The sequence below is a fragment of the Oryctolagus cuniculus genome, chromosome 14 (assembly GCF_964237555.1).
Source record: "Oryctolagus cuniculus chromosome 14, mOryCun1.1, whole genome shotgun sequence".
Lineage (NCBI taxonomy): Eukaryota > Metazoa > Chordata > Mammalia > Lagomorpha > Leporidae > Oryctolagus > Oryctolagus cuniculus.
In genome coordinates this window covers 41,260,170-41,285,681 of record NC_091445.1, presented here as the reverse complement: position 1 = coordinate 41,285,681, position 25,512 = coordinate 41,260,170, and positions in this window count along the sequence as shown.

Here is a 25,512-nt window from a genome sequence, read left to right as displayed (position 1 = left end):
AATGAACATCCTGGGATTCAACTAATGATGGCTCAAGTAATTGAGTCCCTGTCACCCACATGGGAGGTCTACATTGAGTCCCTGGCTCTTCATTTTGTGTTCAGCCCTGGCTGTTGTGGGCACTTGGGGAGTGGATCTTCAGATAGATACTCTCTCCCTATGGATTTCTGACTCTGTGCCTTTCAAAGACAAAAAAATAAGAAAACAACAACAATAAAAGACCACCTGTGCCTTAATGATGAAAGAAAGGAAACTTCCACCCCAAAGTTTTCAGGTTTCAGCCTCAGCAATGCTCTTCTCGCCTTAAGTCTGATTTTGACTACTGTGGGATCCTTGCAGTAAGCCTGCCTCTGTTTATCTTGAACACACTCAAAGCTGTATCCCATCCTATAGCAGAAATCATCAATATTCATTAACATGCATTTGTTTTAGTAGAAACAATAACGAACATATAATTATTATTACACTTATTTGTTAAACCATATTATGGTAGTGACCTTAGTTGTTTCTTATTTTTGCCTTCTATATCAAATGCTGTATCTCAGTTAAACCTCATAAATCACCGTGTTTACAAGGAATTGTGACTTCAGTTATTGCAAAAACATAACCTAAAACAGACTCTTTTGAGAAAAAAAATGGAATATAGGGGAAGCATTATTGGCATTGAGGGTTAAGATGTTGCCTGTGATGCCAACATCTCCTATCAGAGTACTGGTTCAAGTCTCAGCTACTTAACTTTTTTTTTTCGACAGGCAGAGTGGACAGTGAGAGAGAGAGAGAGAGACAGAGAGAAGGTCTTCCTTTTGCCGTTGGTTCACCCTCCAGTGGCCACCGCGGCCGGCGCGCTGCAGCCGGTGCATCAGGCTGATCGGAAGCCAGGAGCCAGGTGTTTCTCCTGGTCTCCCATGCAGGTGCAGGGCCCAAGGACTTGGGCCATCCTCCACTGTACTCCCTGGCCATAACAGAGAGCTGGCCTGGAAGAGGGGCAACCGGGACTAGAACCCGGTGTCCATATGGAATGCTGGCGCTGCAAGCAGAGAATTAACCAAGTGAGCCACAGTGCCAGCCCCCTCAAAATTCTCTTGTCATGCTTCCCCATTCATTTCCTGAATGTTTACCCATTTTACACCTTAACAACGGATCTGATGATTCTGACATTTAGGACTTGACCACATGTTCGTTAAATGAGCCCAGAGTAGGTAGCTCTATATCACACAAGCCAGATAGCACAAAAGAAGGTAAGCCATAAGCCAGGGCGACACTGGGAATTGAGTACAACAGAGCCTTTTCAGAAGCTACTGGTCTCTGAAACATGGAAATTCAGAATTAAAAGTCAATCTCACCATATTACTTGATTCCAAGTCTCTCCAATCCAAATTGGCCTTGCCCAGTATTTCCAAATACCAGCTTTCTCCTACCTAATCCATAAAGCTTTTCCCCACTTTCCAATCAAGGCTAAGATTTGAGCCATATTCTTCTGCCTTCTTTGCTGGTGAACATAATAATAGTGATTCTGGTCTCAAAGTACAACATCATGCATTGTGATTAGGTGCAATGAGTAGAGAATTTATAAGAGCTATAACATACTGGTGCACTTGGAAATAATACAGCATATGTTCTCCCTGATCGGTGACAACTAACTAGGCACCTAAAAGGAAACCTGTTGAAGTGAAATGTACACTATGAGAAACAATGACTTGATCAACCCTTGTCCTGACTGTCGAGGAACAACTTACTACTTTACTCCTTCTAGTACGTTTTGTTCTGCTTAATACCATTGGTTGATCTCTTTAATTAATACACAATTATTCTTGAGTGTTTAAATTTAACAGAAAAGTGATTCCCATTAAATATAAGAGTGGGAATAAGAGAGGGAGATGTACAGTTCAGCACATGCTCAATCGGATTTACCCCTAATGATAGAGTTATAAATGTGCCAGGGGATTCCAATCCAACCTCATCAAGGTGGCATGTACCAGTGCCATCTTACTTGTTAAAGTGATCAGTTTAAGTTCATAATTGATCATAATGATAGGGTTAAGAGTCAAAGAGATCACATAAACAAGACTAGTGTCTGCTAATACTAACTGATTGATAGAATTAAAAAGGAGAGAACAATCCAACATGGGAAGCGGGCTACACAGCAGACTCATAAGAATGGCAGATGTCCTAAATAGCACTCTGGCCTCAGAATCAGCCCTTAAGGCATGCAGATCTGGATAAAAGGCCCATGAGAGTATTTTAGGCATGGAAAGCCAAGACACTGTGGCAAAAAAAAAAATGACCTAAATGAAAGATCTCTGTGAGTGAGATCCCAACAGAAAGAACGGGCCATCAGAGAAGAAGGTACCTTTCTTTTAAGGGAGGAGAGAACTTCCGCTTTGACTATGGCCTTGTCTAAATAAGATCAGAGTTGTCAAACTCAAAAGGCTTCCACAGCCTTGGCAACTCATGACTAGAGCCTAGGGTGATTACTGATGCCATAAATAAGAGTGTCAATTGTTAAGTCAACAAGAGTCACTGTGCACTTACTCCCCATGGAGGATCTCTGTCCTTAATGTGTTGTACTATGTCAATTAATACTCAAACAGTACTTTATACTTTGTGTTTCTGTGTGGGTGCAAACTGTTAAAATCTTTACTTAGTATATACTAAATTGATCTTCTGTATATAAGGATAATTGAAAATGAATCTTGATGTGAATGGGATGGGAGAGGGAGCGGGAGATGGGATGGTTGAGGGTGGGAGGGAAGTTATGGGGGGAAAAAGCCACTATAATCCAAAAGTTGTACTTTGGAAATTTATATTTATTAAATAAAAGTTAACAAAAAAAGATTAAAAAGGAAATAATACATCAAACAAATTTTCCAACAAATTAAATCCACCCAGCATATTTACATGTAGTAGAAATCATTTTTAATCACAAGAAATACTCAACAATTACCTAAGATGTATGGAGCTTTCGTGCATTGCAGTATAGCTTTTAGGAATCCATTGTACTTGTTTGCATGACTTACAGCAAAGACAAAAACAGACAAAGAACTTGTGAATATATGAGGATGAGGACATTTGTAAATCACTTTGAAACCCACCTACCTAGGGATTAATTTTAAAATCCAAAACTTCCCCACTCAATGAGATAGTAAAGATGGAAAGACTTAGCTGTGGGATGAAAAGATAATGGCATTACCTCATAGGAACAAAAATGTTAGAAGAGGACACCAGAACGAAGAGGGGGTGTTTTTTAAAAATAAGATGCAGGCAGCCCATGCATTGGAGGAGGTCAGAGAAGATCAATCAGTATTGATCTCCCAACCGACATTCCTTACATCCTCTGTCTGTATCAACTTCAGTCTTGCAAATCCCAGAGATTTGATGGTATTCTCAGGTTGTGAGACAAATAGTAGTTTTCCAGAGTGGTCTCAAAATGAGATTCAGCACAATTTGATAGCTATGAAAGAATCAGAATTTGGTTCTTTATTGTTTTTTTCTATGAAAATTCAGGGCATTCATCTAAAATCAGAGATACTAAAACCATACAGATATTCATGGGGGTCTTATTCAGGAGAATGTTTTCATTATGTTCTTAAAATTGGGCCAGCTATAGAAGTGAGCAGCAAAGTTCATGGTTAGACTCTTCATTTCTCTCTTTCTATTTTGTCACCATGTGGTACAGTCTGAAGATTACTGAAAGGGCAAGGGAAGAAAGTGAAGGGAAACAATGTTTCTGTCATGTCCTTTAAACCTGATAAATAGCTCAAAATAGGATGACTGCATTTACAATCATTTAATTAGCAGAGTAAACTGGACAGTTGACTTGCCATCTAAATATTTTCACATATTAAATTTTTTAAAAATTTCTGTCACCCCAAATTGGTTTCAAAGAACACTAAATTACTAAAATTGTTAGAGAGTTCAAGGAGTTTCCAGCTGAGTTGTGTGGTGCCCAAACAGGATCTGATTAGAATATATAAAAAATGAGAATAGAAACAAAGCACATTCTACCTCCTGCCTTCCAGTGAACAACAGTCAAATCAACTAGTCTAGTACTAAAAAGAAATCAAGACAATTTCTAGCACATGGAAGGATAGAAAAAATATGGTAAGCTTAACAATCTTAAAATTTTCTGAGTATTGACTATGGACCAGTCATGTCAGAGAAACCTAACCTAATTGTTACAAATATTTTATTGAATATAAGCATCCTCATATTAGATTAGTGAAATATTAGTGATAATAAACAATAAAATCTTGATGTAACTCACACAAGTAAGAAGTGGCTGAACTTTTCTGAAATTATTATTCAGGCATGTCTGCAAGCTGCAGTCAGTCCTCTGTATCTGTAAGGACACCATTCACGGATTGAATCAACTTTGGATTTAACATATTCAGAAAATGAGATGTAAGAACAACAAGAAACAATTCAGTAAAAATTGGTTTGGGCATAAAGCACAGTCATTAAGAGATTGCTTGGGATCCCCACATTCCGTATCTGACTGGGTTTGAGTACAGGCTCCACTTTTGATTTCAGTTCCTACACACCCTGGAAGGCAGCAGATGGCTCAAATACTTCAGTTCCTGCCACCCACCTGGAAGACCTTTTTGAGTTGCAGGCTTCTGGCTTCAACCTGGTTCAATAGCAGCTGCTGACAGCGTTTGGGGAATGAACAAGTAGATGGAAGATTCTCTCTCTCTCTCTCCCTCTCTCCCTCTCTCCCTCTCTCCCTCTCTCCCTCTCTCCCTCTCTTCCTCTCTCCCTCTCTCCCTCTCTCCCTCTCCATCTCTCCCTTTCCCTCTCCCTCTCTTGTTCCTTCTGTATTTCAAATAAATGAAAATGAATAACTTCATTCTAAAACAAATAGAGGCAACAGGTGATGGTTCAAGTGCTTGGGTCCCTGCCCGCAGTGAGGGAGACCTGGATTGAGTTCTCACCTGGCAGCTTCAGCTTGGCCCAACTCTGGCCCTTATGGGCATTTGGAGGATGAACCAGTGTATGAAGAATCTCTCTATGTCTACCTCTGTATCTTTCTTCTATCTGCCTTTCAAATTAATAAATACAGTTTTTAAATACAGGCAGCAAATGATGTTTCAAGGGTTTAGGCCCCTGTCATCCACATGGGAGATCTGGACAGAATGCTGGCTCCCAGCATTGCTATGACCCAGTCCTGGCCATGCTGAACAAGTAGATGAGAGCTCTCTTTGTCAGTCTCCTCTCCCTCCCTCTCTCTCTCTCTCTCTCTCTCTCTCTCTGTGCCTCTCAACTGAAAAAAAAATAATCAAATAAATAAAAATTTAAAAAGCAACACAGTTTAACAATCCTTTATATAACATTTACACTGCATTAGTAATCTAGAGATGATTTAAAGTATGTAGGAGGATTGTGTAGGTTCTATGCAAATACTACACCACCTTATGTAATGGAAATGCACATCTGAGGACTTGATATCCATAAGGGTCCTGGAACCAATCCCGCAGGTATAGAGGGGTAACTGTATTAAAAGGCTACTAACATTAAAGCAACAGCCATCTATTTATTCATCCCAATGTCACCAGAGAAACAAACCTGCCATTCCAGGATCTGTGAGTCAACTTTTGCTACTTCAGAAGTTGATTGAGCAAGTGGAAGTCAAGAGTTACTAAATACCATTTATAAATTTTATTCATTAAAAAGGATATCTCTTGAGCCCAAATCCATTAAATATGCTAAAATGCATGAATAATGGAGAAAATAATTTTAAACCCTTATAGTGAGTTAAGAAACTAACAAGTTAATTTCAAAGCTTACAGACAAATGAAAATAATTCATTTGTTTTCTATATCTTTCTCCATGTACAATATGATAACCAACTAGCTGATGTTGTAAAGGTATTCCAAATAATAAAAATTAATGGGATTAGGCTAACTTCTTTTAGTAATGTATAATGAAGAGATTATTCTACTTATTCATTATTATGTAACAAACCTTCCCCAAACATAGTCATTTTAAAGAATAGTCATTCATTTGCTTAAATTCTTTGGACAGTCAGTTCTGTGAATAAACAATCAGGCAAATCTGCTGTTCTTTTCTGAATCTTGCACATGAAATCAACTAAACAGGTGGTCTATAAGGACTTCATTGACACATCTGTCATTTGGAACTGACTCTGAGCTCAACCTGTTGCTCTACTTATCATGCTCAATGAAGCTGCCCTGAATTTTCTCACTCCAGTTGTTTCAGGTCAGCAAGAGGACAAGAATGGCAGCAGAACAGGCAGGGCCAGACCAGAATCAAGAGAGTAGGAAGTAAATCCTGTATCTTAATGGGAGTAGTGAGAAAGCCATTCCAAAGACGGTAGTGCAAGTAGACAAGAGAAGAATTTGTGGCTACATTTTAACATCTACCAAATAGCTATAGGCAGAGATCCTCCAGCATGGCTCACAACTCAAAAAGCAAAGCAAATAGAAATCACAAATCTTTTAGAAGTAGATCATTCTAGAGTGTAAGCATACAATTCCAGCTGAACACCAAAATGGAAGGATGGATGGATAGATAGACAGATAGATAGATAGAATTAAGCTTCTGGCTCAAACTGACAATGTGGCAATAAGGACTTCAGGGAACAGATCAAGTTACACAATCTCACAGTCATATCCACACTGTGCTTCCATAGTGCAAACAATTATATCTTCTAATCAATAAACCGTAAGAAAATTAAACAGATAAAGATTGTAACAAGAAAAACAAAACTGTCTTATTTGCAGATTAAATGACTCCCTACATAGAAAATCCAAGAATCTAACTGCAAAGTACTATAAATAATGGTTGCTATATGGAATATCAAAAGAAAAATGGTGTTTTCAACATAAGGCAGTATACATAAAATCTAATTAAGAATTCCCTTTTACCATAGCAACAAAAACACAGTGTTCACAGGAAGAAATAAAATTGAAGTTGAAAAAGAAAAGGTCTTTATGATCAGAGGTTACATTGGGATTTTAAAAATAAGACTCAAAATGTGTCAACCATTCTGATCTGTAGATTAAAAGCAATTTCATCACAAGTGTGTACTTAGTTGACTAGATAGCTGAATAGATATTTATAAAATAAGTATGAATATGCAAAAGCCTACAAATGGCCTAGGTACCTTTTAGGAATTGAGGTTAGTGGGTTTGCCTGCCAAGCAATAAGATATACTATAAACCTGTGGTGAAGGAACACACAAATAACATAAAGACACACAATATAAAATATGGAAATGTGATATAAAAGAGATTCAGCATCTCTTTTGCCAATGTATGAGGCAAAGAAACACTACAATATATGTAGTTCTGACCCTCACATGGAAAAGAATTAACATGAATTTTCTATCATCCCACAGGGAACAATCAAGTATGTTCATTTAGATTAAACTTAAATGTTAAAGGTTTAAAATGTAGGGGCCAAAATTGTGATGTAAAGGGATAAGTTGCTGCTTAGGATACTGGATCCCATATGAAATGCTTATTTGTGTCCTGGTTTCTCCGCTTCTGATCCAACTTCCTGCTAATGCACCTGGGAAAGCATCTGATGATGCCTTAAGTACTTGGGTACCTGCCACCCACAAAGGAGACCAGGTTGGAGTTCCTGACTCCTAGCTTTGTCCAGTCCCAGACCTAGCTGTTGGGGGCATTTGGAGAAGAAACCTGTGGATAGATGACCTCTCTCTCTCTCTCTCTCTCTCCACCTCTCTCTTTCTGCCTTTTAAATCAATTAATCAATTTTTTTTAAAGATTGAAAAGGTAAATTTTAAAAAACTAATGTACAAGAATATTTATGGAGAGGAGGCAAGATGGCGAAATAGGAAGGGAGCACACTGATAGTCCGGGGAGAGACAGTTTAATAAAAGTGGAGATACTGCAGGTTCAAGGAAGAGTAGGGGAAGAAACAGCAGAAGAAACTCTTCCGGAACGAGTGATTCACAGTGGACCTGCGTGGAGAGCGTAGGAGTCCACAGTTCTGGACACCAGCGGCAGACTCAACACACCAGCGCTGGAACGCAAGGTGAGCCGAACCTCAATAGCCCGAGACACTGGCAGGCAAGCGGAAAGAGGAGACTAGAGGGAATGACCCCGGGGGGAAAAGTTCACCAGGCTAACTAGAAGAGAGAGAGAGAGAGAGAAAAAAAAGTGACTGATACGGACACGGGTTTCTCTCTCTCTGCTCACCTCTCAAAGGCAAGCAAGACAAAGAGCATGCACCATCTTGGACATACGTCATAAGCAGAGCGACCTCAGGTCTGTACCGGCCCTGAGCCTAGCAGAAAAACCTGACTCTGGGCAGGGCAAATTAACAGGAGATTAGGACCTAGTAAATTTGTGGTGCTACTGAACTGAGACTGTGAAAAAAGAGACTGTTGGGGAGAGAACTCACGGAATTCACATGAGTACTATCCAGAGACACTACAATTCCATAACTTTGGCAACCCAGTGGGAGACTGAAGGAGAATTTAAGCCCACTCTGAGGGCGGAACAGATTCCCTGTGTGGTCCTTGGGAAAGAGCTTCCGATCTCTGGCTCCTGTGGGTATATCATTTGCCTGCTAACTACCTCCAACTTTGTTCAGCTGTGCGGAATTACTTCCCTTTTGAATCAAAAAAAGAAAGAGAGAGAGAGATCTACCACGCCTAACCTGGGGGTGTCACCTTTGGCACACCAAACAGAGCTCTCAGGCCACACCCATCTCAAGCCTCTAAGGCTCCATCAAAAACAGACAGTCCACTTAATCTAGAGTCATAGTATAACAAGAAAAAGCACCACAGTGAAGAAACCAAATATCTCCAATATGCCAAATAACAAATGCATAAACCGAGGTAATAAAAACAAGGAAGTCACCATGATGCCCTCAAATGAAAAAGACACCCCAATTCAAGATTATGAAGATGATGAGATAGAAGAAATGCAAGAAGCTGATCTCAAAAAATTGATAAGAACATTAAGAAGTTCTCAAAAACAAATTCTTGAACTACAGAAATCCTTGATGGACAAGATAGAAAATCTCTCTCGTGAAAATGAAATATTAAGGAGGAATCAAAATGAAATGAAACAACTAGTACAACAGGAAACTGTGATAGTGATGAGAAATCATAATGAAGTAAAGAATTCAATAGATCAAATGAAAAACACAATAGAGAGCCTTACAAACAGAATGGGTGAAGCAGAAGAGAGAATATTGGACTTAGAAGACAGAGAACGGGAAAGGATACAGTAAGACCAAAGAAAAGAAGAGGAAATTAGAAATCTAAAACATATTGTCAGGAATCTTCAGGATACTATTAAAAAACCCAACATTCGGGTTCTAGGAGTTCCGGAAGGCATGGAGAGGGAGAAAGGATTAGAAGACCTTTTTAGTGAGACATTAGCAGAAAATTTCCCAGGTTTGGAGAAGGACAGAGAAATCCTAGTACAGGAAGCTCACAGAACCCCTAATAAACACGACCAAAAGAGATCCTCACCACAACACGTTGTAATTAAACTCCCCACAGTGAAACATAAAGAAAAGATCCTAAAATGTGCAAGAGAGAAACGTCAGATTACTCTCAGAGGATCTCCAATCAGACTCACAGCTGACTTCTCATCAGAAACCCTACAAGCTAGGAGGGAATGGCGAGACATAGCCCAGGTACTAAGAGAGAAAAACTGCCAGCCCAGAATATTATATCCTGCAAAGCTATCATTTGTGAATGAAGGTGAAATAAAGACTTTTCATAGCAAACAGAAATTGAAAGAATTTGTTGCCACTCGTCCAGCCCTGCAAAAAATGCTTAAAGATGTGTTACACACAGAAACACGGTCATCAATATGAAGAAGCTAAAGGAAGGAAAGCTCACAGCAAAAGATCACAGGGAATTCAAAGCATATATTAGAACTTATCTTTGGCAAATGGCAGGGCAAAGTTACCACTTATCATTAGTCACATTGAACGTTAATGGCCTGAACTGTCCAGTTAATAGACACCGATTGGCTGATTGGGTTAAGGAACAAAACCCATCTATTTCCTGCTTACAAGAAACACATCTTTCAACAAAAATCCATACAGACTGAAAGTGAAAGGCTGGAAAAATATATACCATGCCAACAGAAATGAAAAAAGAGCAGGCGTAGCCATCTTAATTTCAGACAACATAAACTTTACCACAAAAACTGTTAAGAGAGACAAAGAGGGACACTATATAATGATTAAGGGATCATTCAACAGGAAGATATAACAATTATCAATGTATATGCACCTAACTATAGGGCACCGGATTATCTAAAAGATTTGTTAAGGGACTTAAAGGGAGACTTAGACCCCAATACAATAGTACTGGGGGACTTCAATACTCCACTCTCAGAAATAGACAGATCAACAGGACAGAAGATCAACAAGGATACAGTAGATTTAAACGACACTATAGCCCAAATGGATCTAACAGATATATACAGAACTTTCAATCCTACAGCTAAAGATTTTACATTCTTCTCAGCAGTACATAGAACCTTCTCTAGGATTGACCACATACTAGGCCATAAAGCAAGTCTCAGCAAATTCAAAAGAATTAGAATCATACCATGCAGCTTCTCAGACCATAAAGGAATGAAGTTGGAAATGAACAACTCAGGAATCCCTAGAGCATACGCAAACACATGGAGATTGAACAACATGCTCCTGAATGAACAATGGGTCATAGAAGAAATCAAAAGAGAAAGCAAAAATTTTCTGGAAGTAGATGAGGATAACAGCACAACATACTAAAACTTATGGGACGCAGCAAAAGCAGTGTTAAGAGGAAAGTTTATATCAATAGGTGCCTACATCAAGAAATTGGAAAGGCACCAAATAGATGAGCTTTCAATGCATCTCAAGGATCTAGAAAACCTACAGCAAACCAGACCCAAATCTAGTAGGAGAAGAGAAATAATTAAAATCAGAGAAGAAATCAACAGAATTGAATCCAAAAAAAATTACAAAAAATCAGCCAAACAAGTAGCTGGTTTTTTGAAAAAATAAACAAAATTGACACCCCATTGGCCCAACTAACTAAAAAAAGAAGAGAAAAGACCCAAATCAATAAAATCAGAGATGAAAAAGGAAACGTAACAACAGACACCACAGAAATAAAAAGAATCATCAGAAATTACTACAAGAACTTGTATGCCAGCAAACAGGGAAACCTATCAGAAATGGATAGATTCCTGGACACATGTAACCTACCTAAATTGAACCAGGAAGACATCGAAAACCTAAACAGACCCATAACTGAGACAGAAATTGAAAAAGTAATAAAGGCCCTCCCAACAAAGAAAAGCCCAGGACCAGATGGATTCACTGCTGAATTCTACCAGACATTTAAAGAAGAACTAACTCCAATTCTTCTCAAACTATTCAGAACAATCAAAAAAGAGGGAGTCCTCCCAAATTCTTTCTATGAAGCCGGCATCACCTTAATTCCTAAGCTGGGAAAAGATGCAGCATTGAAAGAGAATTATAGACCAATATCCCTGATGAACATAGATGCAAAAATCCTCAATAAAATTCTGGCCAATAGAATGCAACAACACATCAGAAAGATCATCCACCCAGACCAAGTGGGATTTATCCCTGGTATGCAGGGATGGTTTAATGTGCGCAAAACAATCAATGTGATACACCACATTAACAGACTGCAGAAGAAAAACCATATGACTATCTCAATAGATGCCGAGAAAGCATTTGATAAAATACAACACCCGTTCATGATGAAAACTCTAAGCAAACTGGGTTTGGAAGGAACATTCCTCAATACAATCCAAGCAATCTGTGATAAACCCACAGCCAACATCCTATTGAATGGGGAAAAGTTGGAAGCATTTCCACTGAGATTTGGTACCAGACAGGGATGCCCACTCTCACCACTGCTATTCAATATAGTTCTGGTAGTTCTAGCCAGAGTATTAGGCAAGAAAAAGAAATTAAAGGGATACAAATTGGGAAGGAAGAACTCAAACTATCCTTCTTTGCAGACTATATGATTCTTTATTTAGGGGACCCAAAGAACTCTACTAAGAGATTATTGGAACTCATAGAAGATTTTGGCAAAGTAGCAGGGTATAAAATCAATGCACAAAAATCAACAGCCTTTGTATACACAGACAATGCCATGGCTGAGGAAGAACTTCTAAGCTCAATCGCATTCACAATAGCTACAAAAACAATCAAATACCTTGGAATAAACTTAACCAAGGATGTTAAAGATCTCTACGATGAAAATTACAAAACCTTAAAGAAAGAAATAGAAGAGGATACCAAGAAATGGAAAAATCTTCCATGCTCATGGATTGGAAGAATCAATATCATCAAAATGTCCATTCTCCCAAAGGCAATTTATAGATTCAATGCAATACCAATCAAGATACCGAAGACCTTCTTCTTAGATCTGGAAAAAATGGTGCTGAAATTTATATGGAGACACAGGAGACCTCAAATAGCTAAAGCAATCTTGTACAACAAAAACAAAGCCGGAGGCATCACAATACCAGATTTCAGGACATACTACAGGGCAGTTGTAATCAAAACAGCATGGTACTGGTACAGAAACAGATGGATAGACCAATGGAACATAATAGAAACACCAGAAATCAATTCAAACATCTACAGCCAACTCATATTTGATGAAGGATCCAAAAACCAATCCCTGAAGTAAGGAGAGTCTATTCAATAAATGGTGCTGGGAAAACTGGATTTCCACATGCAGAATCATGAAGCAAGACCCCTACCTTTCACCTTACACAAAAATTCACTCAACATGGATTAAAGACTTAAATCCACGACCTGACACCATCAAATTATTAGAGAGCATTGGAAAAACCCTGAAAGATATAGGTACCGGAAATAACTTCTTGGAAAACACCCCAGAAGCATAGGAAGTCAAAGCCAAAATTAACATTTGGGACTTCATCAAATTAAGAAGTTTCTGTACTGCAAAAAAAGAGTCAGGAAAGTGGAGAGACAACCGACAGAACGGGAAAATATATTTGCAAACTATGCAACTGATAAAGGGTTGATAACCAGAATCTACAAAGAAATCAAGAAACTCCACAAAAACAAAACAAACAACCCAATTAAGAGATGGGCCAAGGACCTCAATAGACGTTTTTCAAAAGAGGAAATCCAAATGGCCAACAGACACATGAAAAAATGTTCAAGATCACCAGCCATCAGGGAAATGCAAATCAAAACCACAATGAGGTTTCACCTCACCCCGGATAGAATGGCACACATTCAGAAATCTACCAACAATAGATGCTGGAGAGGGTGTGGGGAAAAAGGGACACTAACCCACTGTTGGTGGGAATGCAAACTGGTCAAGCCACTATGGAAGTCAGTCTGGAGATTCCTCAGAAACCTGAAAATAACCCTACCATTCAACCCAGCCATCCCACTCCTTGGAATTTACCCAAAGGAATTTAAATTGGCAAACAAAAAGCAGTCTGCACCTTAATGTTTATTGCAGCTCAATTCACAATACCTAAGACCTGGAACCAACCCAAATGCCCATCAACAGTAGACTGGATAAAGAAATTATGGGACATGTACTCTATAGAATACTATACAGCAGTCAAAAACAACGAAACCCAGTCATTTGCAACAAGATGGAGGAATTTGGAAAACATCATGCTGAGTGAATTAAGCCAGTCCCAAAGGGACAAATATCATATGTTCTCCCTGATTGGCGACAACTAACTGAGTACCAAAGGGGAAACTTGTTGAAGTGAAATGGACACTATGTGAAACAGTGACTTGATCAGCTCTTGCCCTGACTGTTGATGAGCAGCTTAATATGTTATCCCTCTTAGTATTTTTGTTTGTTCTACTTAATACTTTTGGTTGAATACTGTAATCAATACACAATTCTTCTTAAGTGCTGAAACTTAACTGAAAAGTGATTGCTGTTAAATATAAGAGTGGGAATAAGAGAGGAAAGAGATGTGCAATTCGGGACATGCTCAAGCTGACTTACCTCAAACAGTAGAGTTAGAAACATACCAGGGGATTCCAATTCAATCCCATCGAGGTGGCATGTACCAATGCCATCTCACTAGTCCCAGTGATCAATTTCTGTTCACAATTGATCATAATGATAGGACTAAGAACCAAAGGGATCACATAAACAAGAATAGTGTCTGCAAATACTAGCTGATAGAATCAAAAAGGGAGAGAATGGTCCAACATGGGAAGTGAGATACACAGCAGACCCATAGAATGGCAAATGTCCTAACAACACTCTGTCCTCAGAATCAGCCCTTAAGGCATGTGGATCCGGCTGAAATGCCCATGAGAGTATTTCAGGCATGGAAAGCCAAGACACTCTGGGAGAAAAAAAAAACCTAAATGAAAGATCTCCGTGAGTGAGATCCCAGTGGAAAGAATGGGTCATCAAAAAAGGAGGTACCTTTCTCTGAAGGGAGGAGAGAACTTCCACTTTGACCATGGCCTTGTCTAAAAATGATCAGAGTCAGTGAACTCAGGGGGCTTCCATAGCCTTGGCAGCTCATGACAAGAGCCTAGGGTGATTACTGAGGCCATAAACAAGAGTGTCAATTTGTAAAGTCAACAATAGGAGTCACTGTGCACTTACTCCTCATGTAGGATCTTTGTCCTCAGTGTGCTGTACATTGAGATTTAATGCTATAACTAGTACTCACACAGTATTTTTCACTTTATATTTCTGTGTGGGAGCAAACTGTTGAAATATTTACTTAATGTATGCTAAACTGATCTTCTGTATATAAAGAGAATTGAAAATGAATCTTGATGTGAATGGAAGGGGAGAGGGAGTGGATAAGGGGAGGGTTGTGGGTTGGAGGGACGTTAAGGGGGGGGGAAGCCATTTTAATCCATATTCTGTGCTTTGGAAATTTATATTCATTAAATAAAAGTTAAAAAATGTATTAATAAAAATTTTAAAAAGTAAAAAAAAGAATATTTATGTTCATAGGTTACATTAATATTTCTTAAATAATACTAAAAAAGCATTAACTATGAATTAAAATAAACTTCTATTTTAATAATATTAATAAAATGTGCTTTTACCTGGGAACATTAGAAAAGAAGAAGAAGTACAAAACAAAATATACTCTAGGAAGTAGTATTTTCTAGAAAGATAATTAATTAATATCCAGAATATATAAAGATATTGAAAATTGATTGTTCAGAAAACCGCAAATAAGTAACAGGAAAAAAAGGGCAAAAGATATGATTTCCACAAGCACGATAACATATTATTTCTAAAAAAAAATAAGCATTTCCTCAAATTCATTAGCCATTAGAAAAAGACACATTATAACACCAGTGAGATAACATTTAATATCAACCTGTTTGGCAAAAAAGAGGAAGTGTTTGTATCATGTAGATTAAAATGCTAATTGCCTCAACCACTTAAAACACAGTTCTGTGTTCTCACTAAAAGAAGAGAGAGTAACAACTTATGACTCAGAAATGTTCTTGCTAATTATGTATCAATCAGAAAATAATGAAGGCAAGAGGGAGGTAGGGCAGAGAGGGATCAGGAGTTAGAGAAAGAATCTAACACCGTTAACACTGTGTGCTGAAAGCCTTATGCAAGAATGCTCAGTGCAACATTTCTGTCATGTTAACAACATTGAAAACAGCCAAATTCCTTCAATAGGAAGACAGTAAATGAATCAATGCTTTTACTGTATGGACAACATAAAGTACAATGAAAATATATTGATCACACATATTGGTATGGGTGAATTACAAAAATCCATGCAAATTATGAGAGTTAATAAAAAGTCTCAACATCTTACGAAAGATGACATATAGACACTCAAAATACAAGACACACTCAGACGCATATGCAGAGAATTGGAACCAATGATTGAGCTCAGCAAGGTTGCAGTAAATAAGACCACTACAAAAAGCCAACTGCGTTTTTATACATTACCAAAGAATAATCCAAAATATAAGAAAACGATTTTACTTAAAACAGTATTCATGCTACTTAATAGTATTACTTCCACTTCGGGAGACAGTTTGGTGATTTTTATAAATTTAAATATTCTGTTATCATGTAAACCATCAAGCATACTCCTTGGTATTGAGTTGAAAACTTATGCCATCATAATAACCTGTATATGAATATAGCCACTTCATTCATAATTGCCAAATATTATAAGCAACCAAGATGTGCTTCGGTAATTGAATGGATAAAGTGTGGTGGAACCAGATGGAAAACAGAACATTATTCAGCACTGAAAAGAAAGAGCTGTCAATCTTTGAACAGACGTAAAAACTTTAAATGCATGTTACTAAGGGACAGAAACAAGTTAGAAAAAATAACATATTGAATGATTCAATTTGCATGACATTCTGGAAAAGGTAAAACAAAAGATCAATGGGGATAGACAGATGAATGGGAGAGGAATTTCAGGGCAATGGAAGTCTTGTGTATGGTACTGTGATGGCACACACACATCATTACACATTTGCTCAAACTCATAAAATGTGCAATGCCATTCTGAAATCACAGAGAGTAACATTATAGTTACATAAAATTGAAAAAAAATTTAGGAGTAAAGGAAAACAATGCTCTATGTTGTATTCTAAATTTTGGAAAGACCATTTGAAGCAATACAAATTTCTTAGAAACTATAATAAAAATCATATTACCATTCCTGAAATTTTTCACCCACAGAGTGGGACTTTCTTACCTTTTCATTTACTGAATTTTCCATTTTAGAATTGGAACTCATTGAACCAATATAAATGGGATAGTTTTGCAGATGAGTGAACTGAAGTGAAAGAAATTGGATCTTTTAAATAATATCCAAACTTTGAATTATAAAATATTACCCATTTAAAAGAATATCCTTCCATTTCCTTTCATTTTACTCCACTTTCTGGATACTAAAAGTCCTACAGAATCAAGGAAAAATAATCACACCACACATTTCATCAGAGAGAAAAAGTAGAAAATTTTCTGTGCTGATTTTATATTCTAATCATATTACAATTGTCCTTTTTTGCCATAAAGCAGAACATGATTATATTTCAATTGATAACTTTCACATGAAGAATAAAATACCACAATAAAATTAAAAACATGGCATTTTATAATTGCAATGTATGAGAAAATGTTAACACAATCACAAATGAAATCATACAATTTACAAATAGGAGTAAATGAAGGTTATCTCACTTAATAGTTACAGAAGGTTTTGTTATAATAAAGCAATTTTGTTATAATATATTATCAATGATTAAAAATACTGATATCTAATATTTATACAGTTTTGGGCAACAAAGAACTCCCATTCAAACTCTGGGAGAGGTTCTTCCAATTAGTGGAAAGTTACTCAAATCATAGATTTTGAATAGACTTATTCCTGTCAATTCTAACCTGCAGAAACTGAAAATATTTACTGCATGGACAATCTGTAGCTAATATACAGTTTATTCCCCCTCCAAAAAATACCCTAGTTATATCAATTTGTTTATGAATAAATACTTTAATAATATATGTAAAACTCTATTAACAGTAGATGATACTTGAGAATAGGATTAGAAGGAATAAGGCACTGTCCTTTTCATTTATTCTGCTATGTGATAATTTTAAATACAGGCACTTCGTATGTATGGAAGCACCCACAAGAAGCCCATGTAATTCCACCTCCAGGGCTTCTCAGTGCAAGAATGTTGCTGCTATTCCATTTCCTTGGATTTACTCCAACAACAGTAATGAAAACATCATACCTTCAATGACACCTGGCAGGTCACTTCCCAAAATGTGATTTCTCAGTCCGGTTTTTCTGAGCTGCCAGGAGTGTCCACTGCAGCACACTTTAAGGGAGCTGTCCCTGTGCATTAAGAAGACTCCAACTGTTTTCAGTGAAGCTGATAAGAGCACCAATGGCAATTTCTGTCCTCACCGCTAATGGCAATTTTCAGTCCTCATCCAGGCAGAGATAGAGGTGAAGAACACTAGAATGAGACTGTTGCCAATAGGCCATTTACTGAACAAGGATGTAATTTTCATCCCTATTGCTCTGTGGTCTTCTATATGCATATAAAATTCTATTTTTATCAATGTTTGACAGATTCCACACATTTTGATTTATTAGAGGTGTTTTTTTTTTGTTTTGTTTTGTTTTTTTACACAACACATTAGCTTATTGTACTTTCCTTTGTAGAGAGTGTGAGGTAGAAGTCTAAAATGTAATTTCCATTTGGTATTTTTAAATAACAAACAAAACTGAACAGCAGATAACCATATTGCTGGAATTAAAGTAAAGGTTTAAATGGATTAAGATTGTCCTGGAGATGACCAACTAATTTTCCTATAAATAACTGGGCTATTTTACATGTGAGTGTATTATGTGAGTCATAGCACATGTCTCATGTACTGTGAGGCATACATTTTTTCATTTTGAGAGCTTCCCTCCCACCATGATAATCTGTATTGATCTATAAACTCTTTCACTAGGCTTTAGAACCAACAGGAAATCTTGTACAAAGATCAGCCAATAGTTACCCAGAGGTACTGTGTTTGGTCAAGAGGTGGAAAAAAATGTATAAGAATACCCATCTTACTGGGGCTAATCAACATTGCTATTAAGATTTTTAATCTAGTTCTGCACATATACATGGAAACTCAGGTTAAGAAAGTGATGGGGCCAGTGCCGTGGCCCAGTAGGTTAATCCTCCACCCGCGGCATCGGCATCCCATATGGGTGCCAGTTCTAGTCCTGGCTGCTCCTCTTCCAATCCAGCTCTCTGCTATGGCCTGGGAGAGCAGTAGAAGATGGCCCAAGTCCTTGGGCCCCTGCACCTGCGTGGGAGACCGGGAAGAAGCTCCTGGCTCCTGACTTCGGATTGGCACAGTTCCAACCGTTGTGGCCATTTGGAAAGTGAACCAACGGAAGGAAGACCTTTCTCTCTGTCTTTCCCTCTCACTGTCTGTAACTCTGCCTCTCAAATAAAATAAATAAAATCTTTTAAAAAATTGATATGTACAAATACATTTTATTTTTAAATATAACCATGGATATTATGCTAGTATAGATTCTATTATAATAGAGTATGAAGGGTCTTCAAAAAGTTTGTGGAAAATGCATATTATGAGAAAATTTCAAAATTATCTTACAGAAAAATGAACTTATCTGTTAATTCCATTTTCCATGAATGTTTTGAAATGCCTTCATATCTCAGACTTAACTGTTAAAATAAATAATTATAAATTGAAAGATTTAAGACTTTAAATAAAACCCCCATCACTAAAGGAAAAACTGGATTTTAAGGAATAGTTCCAAAACTTCCCTATGGAATTAGATCAGGGTCATACTTTTTTCTTTGTTGCCCCCACTTCCAGTTTAGAGTCTTTTTTAAAAAAAAAATTTTGGCTGTGGAAGCATTATTAGACTTATTCTCACTTCCACTCTTTTACCTCTTAATTAGTTGATTTTTTTCCTTTATGTTAAAGAGTTAAAGTTTTAAATCAATGCCTGCACATATTAAACACTATATAAATATTGTTAAAGTGAGTCCAGCTGTAAAAAATGACATTTCAAGGTATATTATATTCTCTTATAAAGCCATGCTTTTCAAAATTATTTAATGTGTGTCATATTTAGATATGTTTAGTGCTATGGTCTAAATATGTATATCTCCCTCAAATTCCTAAATATGTATAAATCCCTCAAATGTTGAAACTCTCGCTCCCAAGGTAATAGTAGTATTAGCGGATGGGTCCTTTGGAGTGATTAGAGCATTGGTCAGAGTCCTCAAAAATGTTTTTTTTTTTTTTCCCTTTTAAACAGAAATGGCCTGAGAGAGACCTCTTGTCCCTTCCAAAATGTGAGGATCCAGTGAGAGGTGCCATCTCATAAGCCAGGAAATGATGCTCCCCAGACTGTTCATCTGCCTCCAAGGCTGTGAAAAACAGATTTGCATTATCTAACAGCTCCCAAGTTTGTCATTCCAGTCCAAGTGGACTTCTAAATTACTGAAATATTTGGTAATGCACACACTATGCTTTATTGATTCCAGTATTCTTTCTTTTTTTGAAACGACTGTTAATTGGTGGATCTTATGGTTCTTAGTACTTTTTGGTTAATGTTTTCTATTTTTTTTATTTTATTTTGTTTTGTTTTCTTTTTGCTCATGTTCTTTGTTGACCAAGGAGGTTCCATTGATAATCTTGTTTCTATATATTTTAAAGCATCTATTTGGTGTATATATTGCGTTTGACTAACATCTTGACTTGAATAAAAATAAAATTTTTTGTACTCCTATTCTTTGTGGACATAAGACAAGAGACTTTTTATTATTGTCTTGGCTGGATAAAATATTTTGAAGTCATAATTTCTTTCCTGTTACAATTTATTTATTTATTCATTTATTTATTTGAAAAGCAGAGCTACAAAGAGAGAGTGGGATACAGAGACAGAGAGAAACATCCTCCATCCATTGGTTCAATCCCCAAATAGCCACAACAGTCAGGTCAGGGACAAGCCAAAACCAGGAGTCAGGAACTCCATCCTGGCTTCCCACGTGGGTGAAAGCAGCCCAGGCACTGGCGTTATCTTCCACTGCCTTCCCAAGGCACATTAGCAGGAAGCTGGATTCGAAGTAGTGTAGTGGGGATGCAAATCAACACTGACTCTATTACGGGGGGGCGGGTTGCCGAGTGGCCATTTAACCCACCACACCATAACTCCAGCACTGTCCCTTAAGAATTTTAAGGATGTTTCCTTTATCTTTTCACACTCAAAACTGCTAAGTAGAAATCCTTTTATGATAAAAAAAAAAAAAAAAAAAAAAAAAACAGAAATATCTTCTAGAAACTAGAAAGTGACTTACTGATTTAAAAAAGAACTACAGCATATACTATAGTTAGGAAAAGATAAAGAATTGCTAGGAGTAAATTTTATAAAATATGTGTAAAAAAGAATGAATTAGATTATAATACTTTATTTTTTTTTTTTATTTTTTGACAGGCAGTTAGTGAGAGAGAGAGACAGAGAGAAAGGTCTTCCTTCTGTTGGTTCACTCCCCTAATGGCCTCCATGGCCAGCACATTGCACCAATCCAAAGCCAGGAGCCGGGTGCTTCCTCCTGGTCTCCCATGTGGGTGCAGGGACCCAAGCACTTGGGCCATCCTCCACTGCCCTCCTGGGCCACAGCAGAGAGCTGGACTGGAAGAGGAGCAACCGGGACTAGTACCCAGCGCCCCAACCGGGACTAGAACCTGGGGTGCTGGCACCGCAGGTGGAGGATTAGCCAAGTGAGCCACGGCGCAGGTCTATAATACTTTATTGAAAGACATTAAAGAAGACTCAGAAATATAGAAAATTATTTCTCAAATCTATTTGTATAACACAAAGAGTTCTTTTGAATACCAAATGGTTAGAATGGCTCCTATTCCGAGGAATTTTACTTAACTTGTCATGAAGAGTTGTTTATTCCAGGATGGAAGCCATAAATCAAATGATTTAGAAGGTACAGGCTCAATCAAGCTCACACAATATGACTTATTAAAAATTAACTTTAAATTAAATTCTGCAAACACAAGCCCTACCATTTCCTAGCTGATTTAAAGAGTCAGTGCATCCAATACCTCCTTCTCCTGCTACAGGCTTGGATAAGGCCCAACACCAGATAAGGTCGGCAGTGTTGATCATGTTAAGTCTCCTCCAGCAAACGTGGACCACAAAAAGCAAAAACTCTTTGATATTTCTCTTTTATTGCTGTGATTAGGAAAAAAGAGATGCTAAGTAAGTATATGCACAATAATAACCCGCACTGAGCCCCGCCTGGATGTGTCAGTTAAATACCAAATATGCAACCTTCAATTTTCTTCTTTATAAGATATGATCAATGATCCTGCCACCCTTGCTATCCAGGCTGATTTGGAGAATCAAGTGAGATTATGTGTGAAATGTGTTATTAACTTCAAAGTACTCCCCAAACACAAGGCAATCTTCATTATAAACCCTATTGTGCAGTTTTATTGGTTTCAATTTTATTGTTATTAAGATTTACACTCTAGCAGTTGAAGCTTACATAAACACATGGCTAATTTTAATAAATAATTTTCTTAAGCATAAATGCCCACTTTTTAAATATCATGGATGTTCTAGCAACTTACATTGTGATTTCCCATGTATGACACCTGCATTTAAAGTATTTATAGAGATATATTTTATGTATATGTGTATATACATATATATAGAGAGAGAAAGAGATGTAGTAAATTCTTCAAAGATGAATTATGAGATGGTACAAAAACAGGAATAATAAGTTAATGGAAAAGTAGCATGAATTGACTGAGTTTTCCCTTCTATATTTTGTGATTCAAAAATTAAAGAAAATCTGAAGTTTGTGTTGGTTATAAGTCATAAAATCTCACTGCTGCAAAGGAAGTTGAAATACTTGCTTGGAAGAAATTAGCATCTTCATTTTCATTAGACACTGACTAAAATATACTGTTTCTTTCAATTATTAACATGAGCAACAAACCATAGTGGTACCTGAGACCATCACAAGTGGAAACCACAGTGATTCCAGACTGTCAAAATCAGAAGCTACACTGGAACCAGCAATCACAAATGGAAACCACAGTGGTGTCTTTGGATTGTCACAACTGGAAACCACAGTCATATCAGAGATTGCCATGCATGGAAACTACAGTGGTGTTTTCATACTGTGACAAATGGAAACCAAAATGGTACCAGAGAATGTCACCAATGGAAACCACAATAATTTCAGAATGTCACCAGAGAAACCACAGTAGTACTTTTTAATTGTCAGAAGAAGAAACCAAAGTGACATCAGAGTGTCACACATGGAAACCAACAATGATGTCTTCTGATTGTCACAAAGTGGTATTAAACTATCACAAGTTGAAACCATTGTTTTATTGACAGGGAGACAGGTAAGGACCAGGGGGCCCCCTACCCACCATGTGGAGATAAGTCTCAGAGGACCTGAGACAAGTCAAGCAATCAACTTCTGTGTAGGACTTCTGTGATAGATTTAGCTTTCACCCCATTAACCAATCAAAATCAGCTTCTCAATGTCTCTCTTGAGAACTTGGCAGTTTACAGCTCATGAAAATTCTAGACAATCATCCCCCAGCGGGCATCTCTTCTGAGACCCTTCTCAGTACTGCCAGAGGCTTTTTCTTTTCTCTTTTGCTTTCCTTTTCACTCAATAAAATTTCATAAGCTTCTTTTATGCTGCACACACGTCCTTGTCTGTGCTCCTGATTCTTTGTGGACACAAGGCAAAATACCCTGTGGAGAAAAAGAGTAATAGAAAAATTAAGAAGTAAAAAGAAAGGAAGGAAGGAGGAGGGATGGAAGCAAGCATTGTTATGTTGTTAAATTATATCTAAGAAATACATGAAGTCTGCTTTTAATAAAAAAAGAAAATATATCATAAAATTATTGCAGTCTAAAAGAGCCATAACATTTCAAAAATTCAGTAGAAAGAAAAATATGCAACATTTCTTGAGAGCCTGTCTGGGATGGTCAGAAGGGTGAATAAAGACAGATTACCTCTGCTTCTTTTTTCTCTAAAAAAAAAAAAATTGTTCTCCAATCTAGTCCACTACCAACTAAAAACAAAGGGGCTCTGTCAGCCAGTTAACAGTGATTAGCAGGGCTCGTGTTGTGGCTTAGAAGATAAAACCACCGCCTGCAATGCCAGCATCCCATATGGGTGCTGCTTTGAGTATCTGCTGCTCCACTTCCGATCCAGCTCTCTGTTGTGCCCTGGGAAAGCAGCAGAAGATGGCCCAAGTGCTTGGCCCCTGTACTCACATGGGAGACCAAGAAGAAGCTCCTGGCTCCTATCTTCAGATTGGCCCAGCTCAGGTCATTGCAGCCACTTGGGGAATGAACCAGCAGATGGAAGACCTTTCTCTGTCTCTCTCCCTCTGCCTCTCTATAACTCTGCTTTTCAAATAAATAATAAATAAAATAAAAAATAATAACAGTGATTAGTGCAGCTGCTAGTCTTAAAGATTCACGGGGCAGCTTGCTAGGTGCAAACTTGATTAATTCCCCTCACCTTTTGGCAATTGGAATTTTGGTCTTGTTCTGCCTCATTTTCCTTTTGCAGAATTGGCCAAACACAGGCAACTAGAGGAAGGTCTTAGAGTAAATGGAGGTTCCTGGCTGGGATGGCTCCCTGATGTTGCCTGAAGGCTCCCTGATAAAATCCAGACTCCAACCACTTGTTAAGGTATTAGACTAAAATCTGTCCTCTCCCTCTCCCTTCTCCCTTCTCCCTTCTCCCTTCTCCCTTCTCCCTTCTCCCTTCTCCCTTCTCCCTTCTCCCTTCTCCCTTCTCCCTTCTCCCTTCTCCCTTCTCCCTTCTCCCTTCTCCCTCTCCCTTCTCCCTTCTCCCTCTCCCTTCTCCCTTCTCCCTCTCCCTCTCCCTCTCCCTCTCCCTCTCCCTCTCCCTCTCCCTCCCCCTGTTTGCTGCCCCTCTTCACTAGACTCAGATGTCAGGAAAGGAGGAGTGGGGTGACTCTGCCTATGGTTGGCCAGTTCCACTGCCTAAGCCAGTAAGAGAGCCCTTAATCCCTTTTCAACCTGACCCATAATTTCTCCCTTCTCTGCAGTTTATATTTTATTGATGACTTTTTTCTTCAGCTATTTGTCAAGAGGGTTATCTAATAATAAAATATTATCTGATTATAAAATATAAAATAGGATTATCTGATTCTCTGTGTATTTGTTCCATGATGTATTTGATGATATATTGATGTCATGTGTTTTTTTCATCAAGTCTTTTCTGTGCTGTTGTAACTGACTTAAGTTAAAAAAAAATTATGCATCACCAGAAAAATGTCATGTGTTTTTTGTTGTCTTTACTGAGTCTGGATCACTTAGAAGAACTAAGTCTTAAAGGAGTTAGCATTATTTACCTATTTTTAATTGTCACAATAATTACAGTAACTCTGATTTGATCTAGCTCACATATGTGGTTAAAATGCTTAGGTAAATGGATTAGTGGGTTGTAAGGCTATAAAATCATGCCAAACTTATTTTGTGCTTACATAAGGGCTTGAAGTTTTATGCTCCCGGGTCAATGAAACCTGATTCCAAACCAGACCCATCCCTACATTCTCCCTGCAGGATCATGGATATTGACACCCATTCGTCTTTATAAACGCTGGCTTTAAAAAGCCTAATACAGACTGTGACGAGGGAGCCATGTTTCAAAGGCAGTCCTACAAGACAAGGAAAAGACTTAGAGGTCAGGGACATGGGATTAGGATCGCAGAGAATCAAGGACAAAGGCGGAGATGCCAGAGAAAGTCTCCATGACCCTGTCCTATTTGCAGTGGGTATCATTGGATGGTTGACTGCTCTCAGACACCAAGGCCTCTGGGGTTGGACCCACATCCTTGAATGACACAAGATGAATGAAGGGGCCCAGACTTCTCCTACAAGCTCTTACCACCAACAACATCACAACTGAGATGCTCCAAGTGTTCCTAACTGTTGA